This window comes from Callionymus lyra, unplaced genomic scaffold (genome assembly GCF_982586985.1).
Source record: "Callionymus lyra unplaced genomic scaffold, fCalLyr1.hap1.1 HAP1_SCAFFOLD_246, whole genome shotgun sequence".
NCBI lineage: Eukaryota > Metazoa > Chordata > Actinopteri > Syngnathiformes > Callionymidae > Callionymus > Callionymus lyra.
In genome coordinates this window covers 52,501-68,457 of record NW_028258674.1, presented here as the reverse complement: position 1 = coordinate 68,457, position 15,957 = coordinate 52,501, and the positions used below count along the sequence as shown (strand labels likewise).

Sequence of the window (15,957 nt, the reverse complement as noted above, 5' to 3'; positions counted from 1 at the left end):
CACACGCAGACACACACTGACACATGCGCACACACACCAATGACATGCACACAAACGCATAACTACACATCACAAACAAACCTATAAAATGAATAAAACAAATGCGCGCGCTCACACATAAAACAAATGCGCGCATGTCACATAAAAAAATGCGCGCACGCACACAAAACAAATGCGCGCATGCACCCATAAAACAAATGCGCGCACGCACACATTAAAGAAATGCGCACGCGCACACAAAACAAATGCGCAAGAGCACACAAAACAAATGCGCGCGCACAGATAAAACAAATGCACACGCACACAACACACGCACGCACACATTAAACAAATGCGCACACCCACATTAAACAAACGCGCACGCACACATAAAACACACGCATGCATACACAGAAATGCACTGACAAACGCACACACACACGGTGACATGCAAACATAAAACACACGCACGCACGCACACATAAAACAAACGCGGATTTTATAGGTTTGTTTGTGATGTGTAGTTATGCGTTTGTGTGCATGTCATTGGTGTGTGTGCGCATGTGTCAGTGTGTGTCTGCGTGTGCGTGCGTGTGTGTTTTATGTGTGCATGTCACCGTGTGTGTGCGTGTGTCAGTGCATGTCTGTGTGTGCATGCGTGTGTTTTGTGTGCGTCCGCGTTTGTTTTATGTGTGCGTGCGTGCGTGTGTTTTATGTGTGCATGTCACATGAAACAAATGCGCGCACGCACACATAAAACAAATGCGCGCATGCACACATAAAACAAATGCGCGCATGCACACATAAAACAAATGCGCGCATGCACACATAAAGCAAATGCGCGCATGCACACATAAAACAAATGCGCGCACGTCACATAAAACAAATGCGCGCACGCACACATAAAACAAATGCGCGCACGCACATATTAAAGAAATGCGCACGCGCACATAAAACAAATGCGCAAGAGCACACAAAACAAATGCGCGCGCACAGATAAAACAAATGCACACGCACACAACACACGCACGCACACATTAAACAAATGCGCACACCCACATAAAACAAACGCGCACGCACACATAAAACACACGCATGCATACACAGACATGCACTGACAAACGCACACACACACGGTGACATGCAAACATAAAACACACGCACGCACGCACACATAAAACAAACGCGGATTTTACAGGTTTGTTTGTGATGTGTAGTTATGCGTTTGTGTGCATGTCATTGGTGTGTGTGCGCATGTGTCAGTGTGTGCGTGCGTGTGTGTGTTTTATGTGTGCATGTCACCGTGTGTGTGCGTGTGTCAGTGCATGTCTGTGTGTGCATGCGTGTGTGTGTTTTATGTGTGCATGTCACCGTGTGTGTGCGTGTGTCAGTGCATGTCTGTGTGTGCATGCGTGTGTTTTGTGTGCGTCCGCGTTTGTTTTATGTGTGCGTGCGTGCGTTTTATGTGTGCATGTCACATGAAACAAATGCGCGCACGCACACATAAAACAAATGCGCGCATGCACACATAAAACAAATGCGCGCATGCACACATAAAACAAATGCGCGCACGCACACATAAAACAAATGCGCGCGCGCGCACACAAAACACACGGATGCATACACAGACATGCACTGACACACGCACACTCCCCCATGTCATGAGGGAAGTTGGGGGGCCAGCAGTATTTCATGGGCGGTCCCACAAATGCGCACGAGCACACATAAAACAAATGCGCTTGCACACATAAAACAAATGCACACGTAAAACAAATGCACACGCACACAACACACGCACGCACACATAAAACAAATGCGCACACCCACATAAACAAACGCGCAGGCACACATAAAAACACACGCATGCATACACAGACATGCACTGACAAAACAAAATAGGTTTGTTTGTTTTATTTATTTTATAGGTTTGTTTGTGATGTGTAGTTATGCGTTTGTGTGCATGTCACTGGTGTGTGTGCGCATGTGTCAGTGTGTGTCTGCGTGTGCGTGCGTGTGTGTGTTTTATGTGTGCATGTCACCATGTGTGTGTGCGTGTGTCAGTGCATGTCTGTGTATGCATCCGTGTGTTTTGTGCGCGCGCGCGCATTTGTTTTATGTGTGCGCGCACGCATTTGTTTTATATGTGCGCGCGCGCATTTTTTTATGTGTGCGTGCGCGTTTGTTTTATGTGTGCGTGCGCGCATTTGTTTCATGTGACATGCACACATAAAACACATGCACGCACACATAAAACAAACGCGGACGCACACATCAAAGAAACGCGCACGCACACCTAAAACACACGCATGCACACACAGACATGCACTGACACACGCACACACACACGGTGACATGCACACATAAAACAAACGCGGACGCACACAAAACAAACGCGCACGCACACATAAAACACACGCATGCATACATAGACATGCACTGACAAACGCACACACACACGGTGACATGCAAACATAAAACACACGCACGCACGAACACATAAAACAAACGCGGATTTTTTTTAGAATAGAATAGAATAGAAAAGCTTTATTGATCCCCAGAGGGGAAACACACTTTCACAACAGCGCAGATTAAAAAATATATATATAGGTTTGTTTGTGATGTGCAGTTATGCGTTTGTGTGCATGTCACTGGTGTGTGTGCGCATGTGTCAGTGTGTGTCTGCGTGTGCGTGTCACCGTGTGTGTGTGCGTGTGTCAGTGCATGTCTGTGTGTGCATGCGTGTGTTTAATGTGTGCGTGCGCGTTTGTTTTGTGTGCGTCCGCGTTTGTTTCACGTTACCAAGGCAACGAAGAGATGGGCGACGCGTCAAATGTAACCCGGGTCGTTTGAATCCGACGTCGGGGGGTGCTCTGTATAATACTGGGTGACCCGTGCGTGTCAATGCGTGCGCGCGTGTCAATGTGCGTCAATGCGCCCGTGCGTGTCAATGTGCGTCAATGCGTGCGCGCGTGTCAATGTGCGTCAATACGTGTGTGTCAATGTGCGTCAATGTGCGTCAATACGTGTGTGTGTCAATGTGCGTCAATGCGTGCGGGTGTGTCAATGCGTTTAGACGTGTGTTTATATGTGTGTACATATATGTGAGTATGTGTATAGACGTGTGTGTGTATATATGTGTGTGTATGTGTATAGACGTGTGTGTGTATATATATGTGTGTATGTGTATAGACGTGTGTGTGTGTATATATGTGTGTGTATAGAAGTGTGTGTATATATATGTGTGTATGTGTATAGACGTGTGTGTGAATATGTGTGTATGTGTATAGACGTGTGTGTGTGTGTGTGTATATATATATATACGTGTGTGTGTTTATATATGTGTGTATGTGTATAGACGTGTGTGTATATATGTGTGTATATGTGTGTATGTGTATATTCGTGTGTGTGTGTATATGTGTGTATGTGTATAGACGTGTGTGTATATATATGTGTGTATATGTGTGTATGTGTATAGACGTGTGTGTATATATATGTGTGTATGTGTATAGACGTGTGTGTGTATATGTATATGTGTGTATGTGTATAGACGTGTGTGTGTGTGTGTGTGTGTGTATATATACTGTATATATATTGTAACGATCCTGTTTGTTCTGTTCATTAATGTTGCGGGCACTTTAAGAAGGTGAGTCTGTGCGCATGCGCAGTTGTTGTTAGAGAGATTTCGCGTTCAACTAGTGGTGTGAAGAACGAGCGGCGTTGGTTGTGGCCGAAACAATAACCTCTCTGTGAGTACAGCGAACAAAGAAACAATATCTGTGCAAGACAACCGTCTGGTCATGTGTGGAGGACCAAACGTTACATTGGTGTCAGAAGCGACTTTTTCGGACCTGCTCCTGAGGCGAAGCTAACGGTTATTAGCAACGAACTTTGCTAACGAACGTCCCCGGTATGTACGGGAAAGTGAAGAACGAAAGTGAGGAGATGGACGTTGGTGCGAGACGACGGGACCATGCTCAACAGTTAAGAGACGCTGTGTTACAACTCTCAGAAGAAGAATATGCGTCAATGCGTGCGCCAATGTGCAGCAACTGGGCTTCATCAAGTATCAAACAGATCACACATCACACCTACCATGATTTTGTTCAATGAGATGAAAACTTATTTGATGTTCAATCCAGTGTTCAGGTTGACTTCAGTGCTTATGTTTTAGTAGAAGTGAAGCTGTGGTGCTTTAGTTTAATACATGGACACAGCACTAAACTTTGTTGTTGGTTGTTAGTTGTTTTTTTAGATTTTGGGATCAACCGTCACTTTTTAGTAATGGGAGAATTATTTCTCTGCACTGTGCGAGTCGTCCCAGAGCCATTGTTCAGCCTGAAGCCAATACGTTTTTAGGTTGAAAAGTTTGCCCCCCTGAAAAAATGTAATGCCCCCCCTTAAATGTTTTTCTGCAGCCGGGTCTGTCAGTGTTATACTAGACCCACTCAGTATAAACTGTTGTCAACATTGAAGTCAAATCATCTCCAGAAATGATACTTTGTGATGAAGTCTTAATGTTAAAAGAGACAAATGTAATAATATCTTTAATGAATCAATTCATGTACATTTATATCAAACCTGCTATTCCCTGCATGATGGGATCAGAAACACTAGAATTCTACTTTCTCGGTACGTTTTAGATTTACAACGACGACATCATTAAAAGTGTGAACTGCAGTCACACTGCAAGTTTATGTCCATAATCCTTAGATATTCTCTCCAAATGAGAACAATTTAACAGAAGAGTTTAACATTACCTTGGCTGTAGTCATGCTCTGTAGACAGAAGCTTCACCTGCACAGGTGATCTCATTAGCTCGTCCTGTCTCTCCACCTGCACGCAAAGCAACTTGTACTCTCTGCTGCCCTCTAGTGTTGCTAAAACGATTTATTATGTCCAATAAACAAACCTACAGAAAGACTTAACAGTGTGGGTCTTTCTTTTTATTTCAAGGGTCCCCATTTTATCTCAAACATCAATATAGCTAATATTTAACACTAATTGGTAAATATCAAACATGTATGCTTCATTACAGTTGAAACAATTGTTCTCTGGTAACAAATATTTATCATTAAACATGTGTGTTCATGTATGATCCATGGCACTCATCATGATGGACAAATATGATGGAAAAACATTCTATTAGTGTCAGTACAGTACACGAGGTTGGAAATCAACGATGCATTTGCGCATGCGTTGTCCACCTACAAGGAGGTTTATAACGGTCAGACGCGGAAGAATCTACGAAACTATCACTGATAGATTCTCAAAAATCATCTGATATTAAATGATCTTTTCTCTCAAGGATAAGGATGTTGAAGGAGTGACGTCACAGTGTCCACTGTTGAAGGATAAGGATGTTGAGTGTCCAGCTGGAAGGAGCAGAGGTACATGTTGTTGTTTATTAAAGTCTCTTTTCATTTTATTGACATCGGTAAATGTAACGCTAAGTTTAAGTGAAGGTATCAAGACCTGTCGCCCTTCCCAGCTATCTTCTAAATAATCCACGGAGGAAAAATTCAGAAAAAAAAGTCTTATATAGATCCAGAGCGGTCCGTAATAGGAACAAAAAAACAAAACGGGCACTCGGGGCGAAGGCAGGGCACTTCTGGAGATCGGGGTCCCAACAGCAACTAAAACAAAAAGACAAAAGGACTCACTTGAGTAAATAAAAGTGCTGACAACGTCAGGAGTATTCAAAGGATTATCCAGTTGTGATTCAAAGGCGAGGAGCGAGATCGAAAGGACAGCCAACCTGGTCTGGAAACGCAATACTCTGGCGAGTTCTTCCGGGTAGAGACGCTCCTTATCAATGGGAAGAACCCGCCACTCCATCATCCCCAGCCGCGCACCTGCCAGCGTCTGTCACTCAAAACACAGGACACATGAAAACGGAAAACCACCTTCAAAATAAAACAAAAGAACATAAGCATGACACTTGTATGTTGATTCTATCAAATGTATTCTGCCTATTTTAAATGTTGACCTTTTTTCTTATAAGAGTAACTGTCAGGAGTCTTGATGTAAAACGTCACTCAAATGTGTCATTTATTTATTTCTCTCACAGGATTCAGAGTCAATGTTCATTGCACAGAATTTCCATCTCCGTCCTGCACTGTCTGTGATGATGGAACTTACATGGACAAATTGAACCGAGAGAAACATGGTTTCAAGTGTCTCGTCTGTACTGAAGGTAAAGTTTGTTCTTCACTAGAATGATGAGTTGGTCAGTATGTAGATGTGATGTAGAATTTGTTATTGACTAACAGGACTGAGAGAGATCAGATCCTGTACCTTCACAGCAAACACCAAGTGTGAACCTCTGGAGGGTTTTTTCTGTGTGGACGGCTCAGTGGACACATGTGTGGCAGCACAGCAACACTCCACATGTGAACCAGGACAGTTCATCATCAGAGCAGGCGAGTTTCACATCCAACATGTGAAATGCAAGAGTGCAGAAACTATAAGACACACACAATGTTCTTCACAGGAACGTCCTCCACAGACACTGAGTGTGGAACCTGCAGTGAAGGAACATTTTCAAATGGAACGTTCACGTCATGTCAGGATCACAAACAGTGAGTGAAGCTTCACAAATGTTTGCTCCAGATGTTTTCTTCTAAACTGTCTCCACTTGTCTTTGTAGATGTTCAACATATCTACAGGGGCGACATAGCTCAGATGGTAGAGTGGTTGCCTGCAGTCCAAAAGGTTGCAGGTTCAATCCCAGCTCCAGACAAGCTTGTGTCGTTGTGTCCCTGAGCAAGACACTTCACCCTGATTGCTCCTGATGGTGAACTTGGCGCAAGTGTGCATGCCTACTCCCATCAGTATGTGTGAATGGTTGAATTTCCCCTCGCGGGACTAATAAGGGATTCTAAAAAAAAAAATAAAAAAAATATCTACGAGAAGGAACTATTTCTTCTGACTCTGTATGTCGAGAAGGTTTGACACCAGGAGAAGTGGCTGGAATTATTGTTGCTGTGATCGTTCTACTGATCACATGTTCTGTAGTTTATTGGTATAAAAAAAGAAAAAGAGGTAAAAAACTAATGCATTCATAAAAATCACATTATTATATTGATTTGTGTTTATCGGGAGTCATTTCCTTGAATTATTTTTCTCCTTAACCAGATCGAAAAGAGTTCAAGAGAAGAAGGAAGGTATGTAAGAATGTTTTTTAGTCATTTATCAAAGTGATTTAATGTTTAAATGTAATGTTGATTAATTTTGCAAATGTCATCACTTGTACAATTAAAATGAATGTCAATTTTGGTTTAATATCTTCAGCACTGCAGTATTTGTGCATCAGAGAAACGATCATTATTTCTTATTAGGAGGTGGCAGTGGAAATGAATGAATGTATGGATTCAACGGAGCATACAACATGAAAAATGTGTTCATAAATGATGTGTTCAGTGAACATAACATATTTCTGGCTGTTTTCATTTGCCTGTGTGTGTAGCTTAGTCTGTGATATAGAAAACAGTTTCTGTCAAAGCTTTCATTAATCTCATAAATGGCTGATCAGTTAAACATCAGCCAGGTTTGAGGATGTACTTCACTCCACAGCCGTCAGTGTTGCTTGTTCTTTCACTGCCCTTTTTGTGAGGTCACCAAATTCAGACCAGCACAGATGGACAAAACCCAACAGCACATACAAAGCCACTTGAGAAAGGCAATCATCATGGAGGTGTGTACAGTATATCTTTAGTTAGTTCCTCGTATATTGCATCATAAAAGTCTAACCGTTTACATTTTTACGTTTGACAGACTATCCGATACACAGATGTGGGCTGCAGACCAGAACCTCACGTCCATTGTCATGTGCGTGTCAATGTGTGTCAATGCGCGCGCGTGTGTCAATGTGCGTCAATGCTTGCGCGCGTGTCAATGTGCGTCAATGCTTGCGCGCGTGTCAATGTGCGTCAATGCGCGCGTGCGTGTCAATGTGCGTCAATGCGCCCGTGCGTGTCAATGCGTGTGCGTGCGTCAATATGCGCGCGAGTGTCAATGTGCGTCAATGCCTGCGCGCGTGTCAATGTGCGTCAATGCGCGCGCGTGTGTCAATGTGCGTCAATGCTTGCGCGTGTCAACACACAACACACGCACGCACACATTAAACAAATGCGCACACCCACATTAAACAAACGCGCACGCACACATAAAACACACGCATGCATACATAGACATGCACTGACAAACGCACACACACACGGTGACATGCAAACATAAAACACACGCACGCACGAACACATAAAACAAACGCGGATTTTTTTTAGAATAGAATAGAATAGAAAAGCTTTATTCATCCCCAGAGGGGAAACACACTTTCACAACAGCGCAGATTAAAAAAAATATATATAGGTTTGTTTGTGATGTGTAGTTATGCGTTTGTGTGCATGTCACTGGTGTGTGTGCGCATGTGTCAGTGTGTGTCTGCGTGTGCATGCGTGTGTGTGTTTTATGTGTGCATGTCACCGTGTGTGTGTGCGTGTGTCAGTGCATGTCTGTGTGTGCATGCGTGTGTTTAATGTGTGCGTGCGTGTTTGTTTTGTGTGCGTCCGCGTTTGTTTTATGTGTGCGTGCGTGCGTGTGTTTATGTGTGCATGTCACCGTGTGTGTGGGCGTGTGTCAGTGCATGTCTGTGTGTGCATGCGTGTGTTTTAGGTGTGCGTGCGCGTTTCTTTTATGTGTGCGTCCGCGTTTGTTTTATGTTTGCGTGCGTGCGTGTGTTTTATGTGTGCATGTCACCGTGTGTGCGTGCGTTTGTCAGTGCATGTCCGTGTACGCATGCGTGTGTTTTATGTGTGCGTGCGCGTTTGTTTTATGTGGGTGTGCGCATTTGTTTAATGTGTGCGTTCGTGCACAGTAAATTTCCAAGTGTCAAAAAGGAAGTGTTAATGTATTTTAACTATTTCATAGACTGGTTTAACTCTTCCAGATGTAACACAACAACAACAGGTGTAAAACGTGGCCCCTCCCCCTGCAGTGCTGTTGTCAATATCCAGAGTTAAAACCCAGGTGTTATTTATTCAGTGTAAAAAGTGAATGAACACTGTCAAGGGTCAATTTAACAATATTCAGTGTTAATATCTTAATATGCTCCGCCCATTTCAAATGATCCAGAAGTTTCTAGAGTAATTGTACCTCATGGACCACCGCCATGTTTCCATTGGTAAAGACTGTGGTAAGTCTCTCCATCTGCTGACTTATATTTAAATGAATTAAACGATTTATACAATTGTATTCACCGTGACTGTACTACCATTCGCTTTTTAGACTTCTAATGTAGATGAATTGCTATGTGGTTCACCAACATTAAGTTACATTCTATTACTTGTAATGCGGTACAGTTAACCTGCGCAGTGAACACCACGTGTAGACACTTGTAACCAATACCACTATGGATTATTGTGTATATTCGGTTTATGGTGCTCGCTCAAAACAACAGATGTATATGCTGTCTGTACATGCGCGCGCCAGTAAGTACGGTAGTTCATTCCCGCGCCACTCCCCCTCTGTCAGGCTTTAGTTTTTAGTAATGTAACCCAGCTGTTTATTTGTCGTTTTATGTTTCAATTATTTTCACTGGAAGTATATAATTAAACCCAGTTGTTATTTTCGTGTTTTATGTTTTATTACTTTTCAATGCATGTATCGCATTAAGACACTGTCGCTTTAAGACGGCCATTGTTTTTTACCTGCGTTCCACGAATGAGACGCGTGGTGTTCAGATGCTTCAGCGGCTCAGAGACTGAGACACGTGTAAGTAAGTAAGTAAGTAAGTAATATTTATTTATATAGCGCTTTTCGAGACCAGGGTCACAAAGCGCTTTAACAATCAAAAACAATACTCAAAACAGTACATACTTCAAAGATCAAGACAACACCGAGAACAACAAGTTCGAGAAATTCAAGGAAAAGCCTGAACAAATAGAAACGTCTTAAGATGTTTCTTAAAGGAGTCAGTAGACTCCATCAAGCGCAAAGAGAGAGGAAGCCTGGGTGACATCCTCAGGCGGGGATGGGGTACCAGGAGGCCGGGGAACATTTTCAACACTTTGGGGCATTTTTAAACACTTTGGTCTTTTTCCCCCTCTCCCAACCAGGGGGCCTGGGGAGCCTCCTCCTGCGGGCATGGAGAACCAGGGGGCCTGGGGAGCCTCCTCCTGCGGGGATGGAGAACCAGGGCGCCTGGGGAGCCTCCTCCTGCGGGGATGGAGAACCAGGGGCCTGGGGAGCCTCCTCCTGCGGGGATGGAGAACCAGGGGGCCTGGGGAGCCTCCTCCTGCGGGCATGGAGAACATGGGGGCCTGGGGAGCCTCCTCCTGCGGGGATGGAGAACCAGGGGGCCTGGGGAGCCTCCTCCTGCGGGGATGGAGAACCAGGGGGCCTGGGGAGCCTCCTCCTGCGGGCATGGAGAACCAGGGGGCCTGGGGAGCCTCCTCCTGCGGGGATGGAGAACCAGGGGGCCTGGGGAGCCTCCTCCTGCGGTCATGGGGAACCAGGGGCCTGGGGAGCCTCCTCCTGCGGGCATGGAGAACCAGGGGGCCTGGGGAGCCTCCTCCTGCGGGGATGGGGAACCAGGGGGCCTGGGGAGCCTCCTCCTGCACCAGGGGGCCTGGGGAGCCTCCTCCTGCGGGGATGGGGAACCAGGGGGCCTGGGGAGCCTCCTCCTGCGGTGATGGGGAACCATGGGGCCTTGGGAGCCTCCTCCTGCGGGGATGGGGAACCAGGGGGCCTGGGGAGCCTCCTCCTGCGGTGATGGGGAACCATGGGGCCTGGGGAGCCTCCTCCTGCGGGGATGGAGAACCAGGGGGCCTGGGGAGCCTCCTCCTGCGGGCATGGAGAACCAGGGGGCCTGGGGAGCCTCCTCCTGCGGGCATGGAGAACCAGGGGGCCTGGGGAGCCTCCTCCTGGGGGGATGGAGAACCAGGGGCCTGGGGAGCCTCCTCCTGCGGTGATGGGGAACCATGGGGCCTGGGGAGCCTCCTCCTGCGGGGATGGAGAACCAGGGGGCCTGGGGAGCCTCCTCCTGCGGGCATGGAGAACCAGGGGGCCTGGGGAGCCTCCTCCTGCGGGCATGGAGAACCAGGGGGCCTGGGGAGCCTCCTCCTGCGGGGATGGAGAACCAGGGGCCTGGGGAGCCTCCTCCTGCGGGGATGGAGGTGCAGGGGGCCTGGGGAGCCTCCTCCTGCGGGCATAGAGAACCAGGGGGCCTGGGGAGCCTCCTCCTGCGGGGATGGGGAACCAGGGGGCCTGGGGAGCCTCCTCCTGCGGTGATGGGGAACCATGGGGCCTGGGGAGCCTCCTCCTGCACCAGGGGGCCTGGGGAGCCTCCTCCTGCGGGGATGGGGAACCAGGGGGCCTGGGGAGCCTCCTCCTGCGGGGATGGGGAACCAGGGGCCTGGGGAGCCTCCTCCTGCGGGGATGGAGAACCAGGGGGCCTGGGGAGCCTCCTCCTGCGGGCATGGAGAACCAGGGGGCCTGGGGAGCCTCCTCCTGCGGGGATGGAGAACCAGGGGCCTGGGGAGCATCCTCCTGCGGGGATGGAGAACCAGGGGGCCTGGGGAGCCTCCTCCTGCGGGGATGGGGAACCAGGGGGCCTGGGGAGCCTCCTCCTGCGGGGATGGAGAACCAGGGGGCCTGGGGAGCCTCCTCCTGCGGGCATGGAGAACCAGGGGGCCTGGGGAGCCTCCTCCTGCGGGGATGGAGAACCAGGGCACCTGGGGAGCCTCCTCCTGCGGGGATGGAGAACCAGGGGCCTGGGGAGCCTCCTCCTGCGGGGATGGAGAACCAGGGGGCCTGGGGAGCCTCCTCCTGCGGGCATGGAGAACATGGGGGCCTGGGGAGCCTCCTCCTGCGGGGATGGAGAACCAGGGGGCCTGGGGAGCCTCCTCCTGCGGGCATGGAGAACCAGGGGGCCTGGGGAGCCTCCTCCTGCGGGGATGGAGAACCAGGGGGCCTGGGGAGCCTCCTCCTGCGGTCATGGGGAACCAGGGGCCTGGGGAGCCTCCTCCTGCGGGCATGGAGAACCAGGGGGCCTGGGGAGCCTCCTCCTGCACCAGGGGGCCTGGGGAGCCTCCTCCTGCGGGGATGGGGAACCAGGGGGCCTGGGGAGCCTCCTCCTGCGGTGATGGGGAACCATGGGGCCTGGGGAGCCTCCTCCTGCGGGGATGGGGAACCAGGGGGCCTGGGGAGCCTCCTCCTGCGGTGATGGGGAACCATGGGGCCTGGGGAGCCTCCTCCTGCGGGGATGGAGAACCAGGGGGCCTGGGGAGCCTCCTCCTGCGGGCATGGAGAACCAGGGGGCCTGGGGAGCCTCCTCCTGCGGGGATGGGGAACCAGGGGGCCTGGGGAGCCTCCTCCTGCGGTGATGGGGAACCATGGGGCCTGGGGAGCCTCCTCCTGCACCAGGGGGCCTGGGGAGCCTCCTCCTGCGGGGATGGGGAACCAGGGGGCCTGGGGAGCCTCCTCCTGCGGGGATGGGGAACCAGGGGCCTGGGGAGCCTCCTCCTGCACCAGGGGGCCTGGGGAGCCTCCTCCTGCGGGGATGGGGAACCAGGGGGCCTGGGGAGCCTCCTCCTGCGGGGATGGGGAACCAGGGGCCTGGGGAACATTTTCAACACTTTGGGGCATTTCACAAGCGCTTCCCTCGCTTACGGCCACACCACCCTGAATGAGCCCGATCTCGTCTGATCTCGGAAGCCAAGCAGGGTCGGGCCCAGTTAGTACTTGGATGGGAGACCGCCTGGGAATACTGGGTGCTGTAAGCATTTTTTTTGCCATTATTTGTGGGTAGAAAAGTGAGAAAAGTGACCTAAAATAGAACCGGGACTAGGCGGCAGTTCCCCCCACCAGGCGGCGGCATTTGGGGCATTATTTGTGGGTCAGAAAGTGAGAAAAGTGACCTAAAATAGAACCGGGACTAGGCGGCAGTTCCCCCCACCAGGCGGCGGCATTTGGGGCATTATTTGTGGGTCAGAAAGTGAGAAAAGTGACCTAAAATAGAACCGGGACTAGGCGGCAGTTCCCCCCACCAGGCGGCGGCATTTGGGGCATTATTTGTGGGTCAGAAAGTGAGAAAAGTGACCTAAAATAGAACCGGGACTAGGCGGCAGTTCCCCCCACCAGGCGGCGGCATTTGGGGCATTATTTGTGGGTCAGAAAGTGAGAAAAGTGACCTAAAATAGAACCGGGACTAGGCGGCAGTTCCCCCCACCAGGCGGCGGCATTTGGGGCATTATTTGTGGGTCAGAAAGTGAGAAAAGTGACCTAAAATAGAACCGGGACTAGGCGGCAGTTCCCCCCACCAGGCGGCGGCATTTGGGGCATTATTTGTGGGTCAGAAAGTGAGAAAAGTGACCTAAAATAGAACCGGGACTAGGCGGCAGTTCCCCCCACCAGGCGGCGGCATTTGGGGCATTATTTGTGGGTCAGAAAGTGAGAAAAGTGACCTAAAATAGAACCGGGACTAGGCGGCAGTTCCCCCCACCAGGCGGCGGCATTTGGGGCATTATTTGTGGGTCAGAAAGTGAGAAAAGTGACCTAAAATAGAACCGGGACTAGGCGGCAGTTCCCCCCACCAGGCGGCGGCATTTGGGGCATTATTTGTGGGTCAGAAAGTGAGAAAAGTGACCTAAAATAGAACCGGGACTAGGCGGCAGTTCCCCCCACCAGGCGGCGGCATTTGGGGCATTATTTGTGGGTCAGAAAGTGAGAAAAGTGACCTAAAATAGAACCGGGACTAGGCGGCAGTTCCCCCCACCAGGCGGCGGCATTTGGGGCATTATTTGTGGGTCAGAAAGTGAGAAAAGTGACCTAAAATAGAACCGGGACTAGGCGGCAGTTCCCCCCACCAGGCGGCGGCATTTGGGGCATTATTTGTGGGTCAAAAAGTGAGAAAAGTGACCTAAAATAGAACCGGGACTAGGCGGCAGTTCCCCCCACCAGGCGGCGGCATTTGGGGCATTATTTGTGGGTCAGAAAGTGAGAAAAGTGACCTAAAATAGAACCGGGACTAGGCGGCAGTTCCCCCCACCAGGCGGCGGCATTTGGGGCATTATTTGTGGGTCAGAAAGTGAGAAAAGTGACCTAAAATAGAACCGGGACTAGGCGGCAGTTCCCCCACCAGATGGCGGCATTTGGGGACCCGTAGTGTGGGCAGAAAACTCACCAAAGTGACTTAAAATAGAACCGGTGCAGGCGGCATGTTCCCCCACCAGATGGCGGCATTTGGGGAGCCGTAGTGTGGGCAGAAAACTCACCAAAGTGACTTAAAATAGAACCGGTGCAGGCGGCATGTTCCCCCACCAGATGGCGGCATTTGGGGAGCCGTAGTGTGGGCAGAAAACTCACCAAAGTGACTTAAAATAGAACCGGTGCAGGCGGCATGTTCCCCCACCAGATGGCGGCATTTGGGGACCCGTAGTGTGGGCAGAAAACTCACCAAAGTGACTTAAAATAGAACCGGTGCAGGCGGCATGTTCCCCCACCAGATGGCGGCATTTGGGGACCCGTAGTGTGGGCAGAAAACTCACCAAAGTGACTTAAAATAGAACCGGTGCAGGCGGCATGTTCCCCCACCAGATGGCGGCATTTGGGGACCCGTAGTGTGGGCAGAAAACTCACCAAAGTGACTTAAAATAGAACCGGTGCAGGCGGCATGTTCCCCCACCAGATGGCGGCATTTGGGGACCTGCAGTGTGGGTAGAAAACTCACCAAAGTGTCCTAAAATAGAACCGGGACCAGGGGGCCTCTTCCCCCACCAGGTGGCGGGCTTGGGGGGCTTGGTTTCCGGGTAGAAAACTCACCAAAGTGTCCTAAAATAGAACCGGGACCAGGGGGCATGTTCCCCCACCAGGCGGCGGGCTTGGGGGGCTTGGTTTGCGGGTAGAAAACTCACCAAAGTGTCCTAAAATAGAACCGGGACCAGGGGGCCTCTTCCCCCACCAGGCGGCGGGCTTGGGGGGCTTGGTTTGCGGGTAGAAAACTCACCAAAGTGACCTAAAATAGAACCGGGCTAGGCGGCATGTTCCCCCACCAGGCGGCGGGCTTGGGGGGCTTGGTTTGCGGGTAGAAAACTCACCAAAGTGTCCTAAAATAGAACCGGGACCAGGGGGCATCTTCCCCCACCAGGCGGCGGGCTTGGGGGGCTTGGTTTGCGGGTAGAAAACTCACCAAAGTGTCCTAAAATAGAACCGGGACCAGGGGGCCTCTTCCCCCACCAGGCGGCGGGCTTGGGGGGCTTGGTTTGCGGGTAGAAAACTCACCAAAGTATCGGCAAAATAGAACCAGGGAAGGGGGGGATGTCGGTCACAAGGTGCCCGAGTCAGAGAACCAGGAAAACGGACATAAATCCAGAAAACCTCCGTGTCTGACTGCTCCTCAAAAAGTGGTCTTTTTGATGTCACGAGTGCAACCACCTAGAGGTTAATGGGGAGGGATGGTGTGAGCGCAAACGAATTTTTCCTAAGTGTGACTGCTCCTCAAAAAGTGGTCTTTTTGATGTCACGAGCGCAACCACCTAGAGGTTAATGGGGAGGGATGGTGTGAGCGCAAACGAATTTTTCCTAAGTGTGACTGCTCCTCAAAAAGTGGTCTTTTTGATGTCACGAGCGCAACCACCTAGAGGTTAATAGGGAGCGAGTACAACAGGGGAGGGAGTGAATGGGCTCGGACTGTGGCCGAGCCTGGTGCCTCAAAATCGGACAAGGTTGGACTGGAAGCCCGCTGAGAACTCTGGTTCTTTTGCCAGACGAAACGAATTTTTTCCGAGTGTGACTGCTCTTCAAAAAGTGGTCTTTTTGATGTCACGAGCGCAACCACCTAGAGGTTAATAGGAGCGAAGGATACTTGGACAGAGTATCGAGCTCCAGCGCAGGCGGCGGGGAAAGAGCTCAGGCTCAAGCCGACCTTCGCGCGTCATGGACGCACTGTGATACCACCTACACCGATGACCGATCTGCCAACGT

The 15,957-nt window shown here is 50.1% G+C and overlaps 1 long non-coding RNA gene and 1 other non-coding gene across 2 annotated transcripts; both read left to right on the top strand.

Annotated features, from left to right (window-relative positions):
- The first annotated feature begins 3,850 nt into the window (after positions 1-3,850).
- On the top strand, positions 3,851-7,336 carry LOC148057978 (uncharacterized). Its single transcript, XR_015710272.1, has 6 exons — positions 3,851-3,959; positions 5,285-5,366; positions 6,047-6,172; positions 6,249-6,557; positions 6,626-7,020; positions 7,114-7,336. It is a non-coding gene; the product is annotated as an uncharacterized LOC148057978 (long non-coding RNA).
- Positions 7,337-12,639: 5,303 nt separating this feature from the next.
- Positions 12,640-12,758, top strand: LOC148057977 (5S ribosomal RNA). The gene has a single exon (XR_015710274.1). It is a non-coding gene; the product is annotated as a 5S ribosomal RNA (ribosomal RNA).
- The last annotated feature ends 3,199 nt before the right edge of the window (positions 12,759-15,957 follow it).